An 8,819-nucleotide genomic window follows, 5' to 3' on the forward strand; every position below is an offset into this window, starting at 1 on the left:
TGAAGCAACTGACAAGGAATTAATCTCCAAAATATACAGAGTTCATGCAACTTAATATCAAAGAAACAAAAATATATCAAAGGTCTAAATAGACATTTCTCCAAAGAAGATACACAGATGACCAACAGGCACAGAAAAGATTCTCAACATCACTAATTATTAGAGAAATGCAGATCAGAAACTACAATGGGGTGTCATCTCATACTAGTCAGAATGACAATCATCAAAAGTCTACAAATAATAAATGCTGGAGAGGGTGTGGGGAAAAGGGAACCCTCCTACACTGCTGGTGGGCATGTAAATTGATATTACAGTATAGAGAGCAGTATGGAGATTTCTAAAAAAAAAAAAAAAAACCTACCATATGACCCTGCAACCCCACTTCTAGACATATATTTGGAGAAAATTATAATTTGAAAAGATATATGCATTGTAATGTTTATTGCACCACTATTTACAATAGCCAAGACATGGAAGCAACCTAGATGTCCATCGACAGATGAATGGATCAAGATGTATAACAGTCCACATATACAATGGACTGTCGTAAAAAAGAATGAAATATTGCCATTTGCAACAACATGGATGGAACTAAACATCATACCAAGTGAAGTCAGAAAGAGAAAGACAAATATATGATTTCGCTTATATGTGGCATCTGAAAAAAAAAAAGATACAAATGAACTTATTTTCAGAATAGAGACTCACAACATAGAAAACAAATTTGTTCTTACAAAAGGGGAAGGGGGAGAGACAAAAGAGTTTGGGATTAACATATACACACTACATTATATAAAATAGGTAACCAACAAGGACCTACTGTATAGCACAAGGAACTAAATACTTTGTAATAACCTATAAGGGAAGAGAAGCTGAAGAAGAATATATGTTTATGCATATATATGTATATATATACATATATATATAAGTGAATCACCATGCTGTACAGCTGAAACTAACATGGCATTATAAATCAACTAGAGGTCAATAAAAACAAAATAGTAAAAAACTTTACCCAAAAGAAAAATCCAGTACTGAATGTGTTCTTTGGTGATTTCCATGAAATATCTAAGGAAAAATGAACATCAAATTTACAAAAATCATCCAAAAAAATAAAAAAGAAATGAACACAGTTCATTTTATGAGGAATCACCTTGATACCAAAATCAAAGGCATTATAAGAAAGGAAAACTGTATATTAATACCAATATCACTCATGAATATGGATACAATAATCCTTAAAAGTAGCAAATCCAATACAACAATATATGATACAAATAATACATCGTGACTGTCACAGACTTGACTGGTGTCCTCCCCATCTTACCCTGGCCAAACTCTTAAGGTGAAGCTCTAAGCTGCAATATGACTATAGTCAGAGACAATGCCTTTAAAGAGAGAACTGAGGTTAAATGAGGTCATAAAAATGGGCCCTAATCCTAATTACTGGTGTTCTTGCACCAAGAAGGAGGGAGACCTGAGACTTCTCTCAGTGCAGGTCCACAGAGGAAAGACTGTGAGAACTCATCAAGGAGGGCCTTCTGCAAGCCAGGAGAGATCTCACCAGAAACCAGCCCTAATAGCAACTTTAGATTGTTGTCGTTCAGTTGCCCAGTTGTGTCCAACTCTTTGCGACCCCATGGACTGTAGCACACTAGGCCTCCCTGTCCCTCAACATTGCCTGAAATTTGCCCAAGTTCATGTCAATTGCACTGGTGATGCTATCCAGCCATCTCATCCTCTGACGTCCTCTTCTTCTGCCCTCAATCTTTCCCAGAATCAGGGACTTTTCCAATGAGTCAGCTGTTTGCATCAGATGACCAAAATACTGGAGCTTCAGCTTCAGCATCAGTGCTTTCAATGAGTAATCAGGGTTGATCTCCCTTAAGATGGACTGGTTGGATCTCCTTGCAGTCCAAGGGACTCTCAGGAGTCTTCTCCAGCACCACAGTTAGAAGGCATCAGTTCTTTGGTGCTCTGCCTTCTTTACAGTCCAGCTCTCACAACAGTATGTGACCACTGGAAAGACCAAAGCCTTGACTAAGCAGACCCTTGTTGGCAGAGTAATATCTCTGCTTTTCAACACACTGTCTAGGTTCGTCATAACTTTCCTGCTGAGAAGCAATCACCTTCTGATTTCACGGCTGCTGTCGCCTTCCACAGTGATTTTAGATCCCTAGAAGAGGAAATATGTTACTGCTTCCATGTTTCCCCCTTCTATTTGCCATGAAGTAACGGGGCCAGATGCCATGATCTTAGTTTTTTTTGTATTTAGTTTTAAGCTGGCTCTTTCACTCTCCTTCACCCTCATCAAGAGGCTCTTTGTTCCTCTTCGCTTTCTGCCATATCTGAGGTTGTTGAAGTTTCTCCTGCTTATCTTGATTCCAGCCTGTAACTCATCCAGTCCGACATTTCTCATGATGTGCTCAGTGTATACGTTAAACAAACAGGGAGACAGCGGACAGCTCTATTGTGCCCCGTTCTCAATCCTGAACCAATCAGCTGTTCCATACAGGGCTCTAACTGTTGCTTCCTGACCAGCATCCAGGTTTCTCAGGAGATGGGTAAGATGCTCTGGTTTTCCCATCTCTTTAAGAGCTTCCCTCAGTTTGTTATGATCCACACAGTCAAAGGCTTTAGTGGAGTCAATAAAACAGAGGTAGATATTTTTCTGGAATTCCCTTGCTTTCTCTATGATCCAGCAAATGTTGGCAGTTTGATCTCTGGTTCCTCTGCCTTTTCTAAACCCAGCTTAGACGTCTGGAAGTTCTTGATTTGCATAATGCTGAAGCCTAGCATGCAAGATTTGGATTATAGCCTCTAAAATGTGAGAAAATAAATTTCTGTTTTTTAAGCCATCCAATCTGTGGTATCCTGGTATGGCAGCTCTAGAAGGCTAATACAGTGACCAAATGTAAGAGTTTATCCCAGGAATGTGAGATTGTATTAACACTAGAAAGCTAAGCATGTTTTTCCATTATATTAACTGACTAAAAAAAAAAAAAAAAAAGACAAATCATACGAAAACCTCAGCAGATGCAGAAATAGCCTTTGATGATCTTCAAATGCCACTCATGAGAAAAAAAAAAAGTTTCAGTAAACTCGGAGTAGAAGGGAACTTTCTTAACTTGATAAAGAAGAGCTAACATTGTATTTAACAGTGGAAGACTAACTGCTTTCCCTCAAGGTCAGAAATGAGGCAGAGATATTTTCTCTCATCACTCCCACTCAACATCTTAGTAGAAGCTAAGTGCACTACAGTAAGGCCAGTAAAAGAATGAAAGATTTATAGATTGGCAAAGAGGAATGAGATTATTTTAATTCTCAGATTACAGCATTGTCCACATAGAATATCCTAAGGAATTTACAAAAAAAGCTACAGATGACTTTAGCAAGGTCACTATATATAAAGTCAGTATAATCAGTTGTATTTCCACATACTAGCAATAATGAATTGGAAGCTGAAAATAAAAATCATAATAGCAAAATCCCCAAAATACTTGGGGATACATTTAACAAAACATATGCAAATTTGTACACAAACTACAAAATGTTGAGAAAAATTAAAAACAACTTAAAGGGTACTATATTTATTGGTCAGAAGAGTTAATATTGTTAAGATGTCAATTATCCTCCAATTAATCTATAAATTGAGTGTAATCTCAAGCCAAATTCCAGATTTTGAGAAAATTGATGATTATCTTTTAAAAAAAAAAAAGTTGGAGTGTTTTTTTAATCAGACTCAAAAGGATGAGCAAGGGGTTGGAGCTGTAGGAAGAAGCAGAATCAGGTTTTAGGGTACCCAGAGGAAAAGGCTTGGGAAGAAGATATGCTGTGGATGGGAGTTTGGATCAACTTGGTGGAAGGCTAGAGCAGTAGGGATGAGAGCACAGGAAGAGAGGTATGGATGTATGAGCGAGAGGGACTTATACTGGGGGCATTGTCCAAGGGTGACTTTTGGCAGCCTCAGCATTTAAAAATTAGTCTCAGCTGTTCCAAGTCTATATTGATTTTCACTGTGCTTATAGTAGAATCTCCGTGGAGAAAGCAATAATAATCTCCTAGGTCCAGGGACAGGGAGGAAGAGCCTGCATTTCAGCTAGAATCGGTTGTGCTTCAGAGCTCCAATTAGGTTGATGTGTGTGTGTGTGTGTGCAGCTCTAGCCATTCAAGAAGACAAGTCTCAGAAAATTTGTATGTTGATATATACCCATTAGATCTGGCTATGGACATGAGTTAAAAATATAGAAACGTGGATGGACCTAGAATCTGTCAGGCAGAGTGAAGTAAGTCAGAAAGAGAAAAACAAATACCATTTATTAATGCATACATGTAGAATCTAGGAAAAATGGCACAGATGAAGCTAGTTCCGGGGCAGGAATAGAGACGCAGATGGACAGAACCATGTGGGCACAGCAGGGGAAGCTGGGGTGGGATGGATCAGGAGATCAGCACTGACATATGCCTACCACGTGTGCAGCATAGTGGGAAGCTGCTGTATTAACACCGGGGCTCAGCTCGGCACTGTGATGGGACTCTAGGTTGGTGGAATGGGGGGCAACGGGGGGAGGTCTAAGAGGGAGAGTACACACACACACACACACACACACACACACACACACACATAGATGATGCACTTCATTGTACAGCAGAAAATAACAAAACTTTTTAAAGCAACTATAGCCCAAAGAAAAAATGCATTACCATAAAGACTACATTTCAGAAACAAGGACCAAGCAGGTAGAAAAATACACATAATTATGGTTTTAATTGCTAGTGTAGAAAATGTTGTTTCAAAAATAACCAGTCAGTGGACGCATGTCTGGTCAACAATTGAGTTATAAAATACCTGTTTGAGAACTGACCAGTAAATTTATGGGAACAGAATCAGTCTGAAGCAATCAATGTCTTGAGAAATAAAGCATAAACTTTACAATGCCATATCTGATCATGGGTTAATTTAGAATTGCTTCTCCTGGGTAAACTTTTGCTCTTTTAGGTACTTGGTTACGCCCAGATTGATTTTTAAGTCACTTTTGGTTTAAAAAGCTCTTTACACAAATATATATCTTATATGAGGTTCCCAACCAGTCATTGAAATAGTAGATAAGTATTATTTTAATTTTATGAATAATTTAAACAAAGCTAGAGAGGCTGTTATTTGTCCAGCCTCACACAGCTAAAAATGACCCAGTAGATAAATATTTTCCTGCTGAGACCAGTCATCATCCGACTCTACCTCACCATTATACCAGGGCCTCTGCATTCCTGTCTAAGATAGTGACTTCACAAGGAAAGCATGGTCACGGGCTCCTGGGAACCGCACGCCTGCACTGTCCAGAGCCACAGGCTGTATCTTGAGATAGTTTAAGATTCTTCTTTGGAGTGTTGGAAATGTCTTGAGTTCTGTAACTAGATTCATTTTCCATTATTTCATGTCTCATCAAATATTCCAGATCGAAGAAAGTAGTGGCCTTTTAAAACCAGTCGCTGAGTAAGATGGTCTGCTTGAAAGCAGTTAATCTATAACACTATTTTCTGACAGTCACAAGATGAGTCATGAGTTCTGTACAGTGGCTTCGTCACTTAGCTACCAGAGTCGTGATTCTTCCTGCTGCTAGATGGGTATCCTGAATGACTTACTTGAATTAGACTTCTGAATATCCTATTTCTTGCTTAAATTCATTGATAAAATATGTGGATAAATGTTGGAATTTTTCACTGACTATGTCATGGGGTATCATTTTCAAACATTTATTTTAGGCATGGAGACATATATGTGAGCTAACCAAAAAAGTTTACTAAAAATATAGAAGGAAAGGTATATTTCTTTTCCTGCTTCATTTTCGGTCAGTTTGACTATTTTACAAAGTGGTCCAAGGCATTTACCCCTTTTTTTTAAAAATAAATGCTATGAGTCTTCTGCCTCCACGCTGTGAACTGAAGTTCATAGATAAAAATAACCTTTTTTTCCTAGAAAGCTAGAGCCTTAAAAAAAAAAAAATTGGCTGTCTCAGGTCTTAGCTGTGGCAAGCAAGACCTTTGTCGTGTCGCTCGAGATCCTTCGTGGCTGGAACAGACGCTCTAGCCCTGCACCTGGGCTCTGTGTCCCCTGCACTGCACGGTAGGTCCTTAACCACTGGACCACATGTCCCCCAAGGCATTTGTTTTGATTCTATCACTCAAATATATTTCCAATCATGTTAGTATGTTCATGTGTGTGTTCCCCTGCTTACTCTTACTCTCGCACAGTATCTTTTAAGTGTCAGTGTCAGAATCCCTTGATTTTGTCAAATCATGCTTCAAAGGTAGTTAATTTAGTGAAGAACTTTACTTAGGACCTTCCTTTGATTTATTATACTGACTGCATTTGGGGAGGGGGATATTTTATATGGGCTTCCCTCATAGGTCTGTTGGTAAAGAATCTGCCCACAATGCAGGAGACCCAGGTTCCATCCCTGGGATGGGAAAATCCCCTGGAGAAGGAAATGGCAACCCACACCACTATTATTACCTGCAGAATCCCATGGACAGAGGTGCCTGGCAGTCTACAGTCTATGGGGTCATAAGAATTGGACATGACTTAGCAACTAAACAACCAACCATATTTTATACATTCAATGATATATTTCATTATCCAGTTTCTGATTATAATTCTACACTTGCTAATTGTAGAAAATGTAGTAGATACATAAAAGTACAAAGAGGAATTCACTTATTATACCACTCAGTTCAGTTCAGTTCAGTTGCTCAGTCATGTCTGACTCTTTGTGGCCCCATGGACTGCAGCAAGCCAGGCCTCCCTGTCCATCACCAAATCCTGGAGTTTACCCAAACTCATGTCCATCGAGTCGGTGATGCCATCCAACCATCTCATCCTCTGTTATCCCCTTCTCCTCCCACCTTCAATCTTTCCCAGCATCAGGGTCTTTTCAAATGAGTCAGCTCTTCGCATCAGGTGGCCAAAGTATTGGACTTTCAGCTTCAGCATCAGACCTTCCAACAAACACCCAGGACTGATCTCCTTTAGGATGGCCTGGTTGGATCTCCTTGCAGTCCAAGGGACTCTCAAGAGTCTTCTCCAACACCACAGTTCAAAAGCATCAGTTCTTCAGCACTCAGCTTTCTTCACAGTCCAACTCTCACATCCATACATGACTGCTGGAAAAACCATAGCCTTGACTAGACAGACCTTTGTTGCCAAAGTAATGTCTCTGCTTTTCAGTATGTTGTCTAAGAGGTTTGGCTCATCGGTTATTTGCTCAGTTAATGAAGGAGGGAGCCTGAAATCTGCTCATAACTTCCTTGCCAAGGAGTAAGCATCTTTTGATTTCATGGCTGCTGTCACCATCTTCAGTGATTTTGGAGCCCCCAAAAATAAAGTTAGCCATTGTTTCCACTGTTTCCCCCTCTATTTGCCATGATCTTAGCTTTCTGAATGTTGAGCTTTAAACCAACATTTTCACTCTCCTCTTTTCACTTTCCTCAAGAGGCTTTTTAGTTCTTCTTCACTCCACCTTCCCTGATAGCTCAATGTGGGAGACCCAGGTTCGATCCCTTGGTTGGGAAGATCCCCTGGAGATGGAAATGGCAACCCACTCCAGTACTCTTGCCTGGGAAATCGCATGGACTGAGGAGCCTGGTAGGCTACAGTCCATGGTGTCGCAAAGAGTCAGACACGACTGAGTAACTTCACTTTACTTCACTTCACTTTCTGCCATAAGGGTGGTGTCACCTGCATATCTGAGGTTATTGATATTTCCCCTGGCAATCTTGATTCTAGCCTGTGCTTCATCCAGCCAGTGTTTATCCTGACGTACTCTGCATATAAGTTAAATAAGCAGGGTGACAATATACAGCCTTGAGATACTCCTTTTCCTATTTGGAACCAGTGTGTTGTTCCATGTCCAGTTCTAACTGTTGCTTCCTGACCTGCATACAGATTTCTCAAGAGGCAGGTCAGGTAGTCTGGTAGTCTGGTATGCCCATCTCTTTCAGAATCTTCCACAGTTTATTGTGATCCACACAGTCAAAGGCTTTGGCATAGTCAATAAAGCAGAAATAGATGTTTTTCAGGAGCTCCTGCTTTTTCAATGACCCAGTGGATGTTGGCAATTTGATCTCTGGCTCCTCTGCCTTTTCCAAAACCAGCTTGAACATCTGGAAGTTCACATATTGTTGAACCTTGGCTTGGAGAATTTTGAGCATTACTTTAGTAGCGTGAGATGAGTGCAATCGTGTGGTAGTTTGAGCATTCTTTGGCATTGCCTTTTTTTTGGGATTGGAAAGAAAACTGACCTTTTCCAGTCCAGTGGCCACTGCTGAGTTTTCCAAATTTGCTGACATATTGAGTGCAACACTTTCACAGCATCATCTTTTGGGATTTGAAATAGCTTAACTGGAATTCCATCACCTCCACTAGCTTTGTTTGTAGTGATGCTTCCTAAGGCCCATTTGACTTCACATTCCAGGATGTCTGGCTCTAGGTGAGTGATCACACCATCGTGATTATCTTGGTTGTGAAGACCTTTTTTGTATAGTTCTTCTGTGTATTGTTGCCACTTCTTCTTAATATCTTCTGCTTCTGTTAGGTCCATACCATTTCTGTCTTTTATCGAGCCCATCTTTACAAGAAATGTTCCCTTAGTATCTCTAATTTTCTTGAAGAGATCTCTAGTCTTTCCCATTCTGTTCTTTTTCTCTATTTCTTTGCATTGATCACTGAGGAAGGCTTTCTTATTGCTCCTTGATATTCCTTGGAAATCTGCATTCAAATGGGAATATCTTTCCTTTTCTCCTTTGCTTTTTGCTTCTCTTCT

The sequence above is a fragment of the Ovis aries genome, chromosome 20 (assembly GCF_016772045.2).
Source record: "Ovis aries strain OAR_USU_Benz2616 breed Rambouillet chromosome 20, ARS-UI_Ramb_v3.0, whole genome shotgun sequence".
Taxonomy (NCBI): Eukaryota; Metazoa; Chordata; class Mammalia; order Artiodactyla; family Bovidae; genus Ovis; species Ovis aries.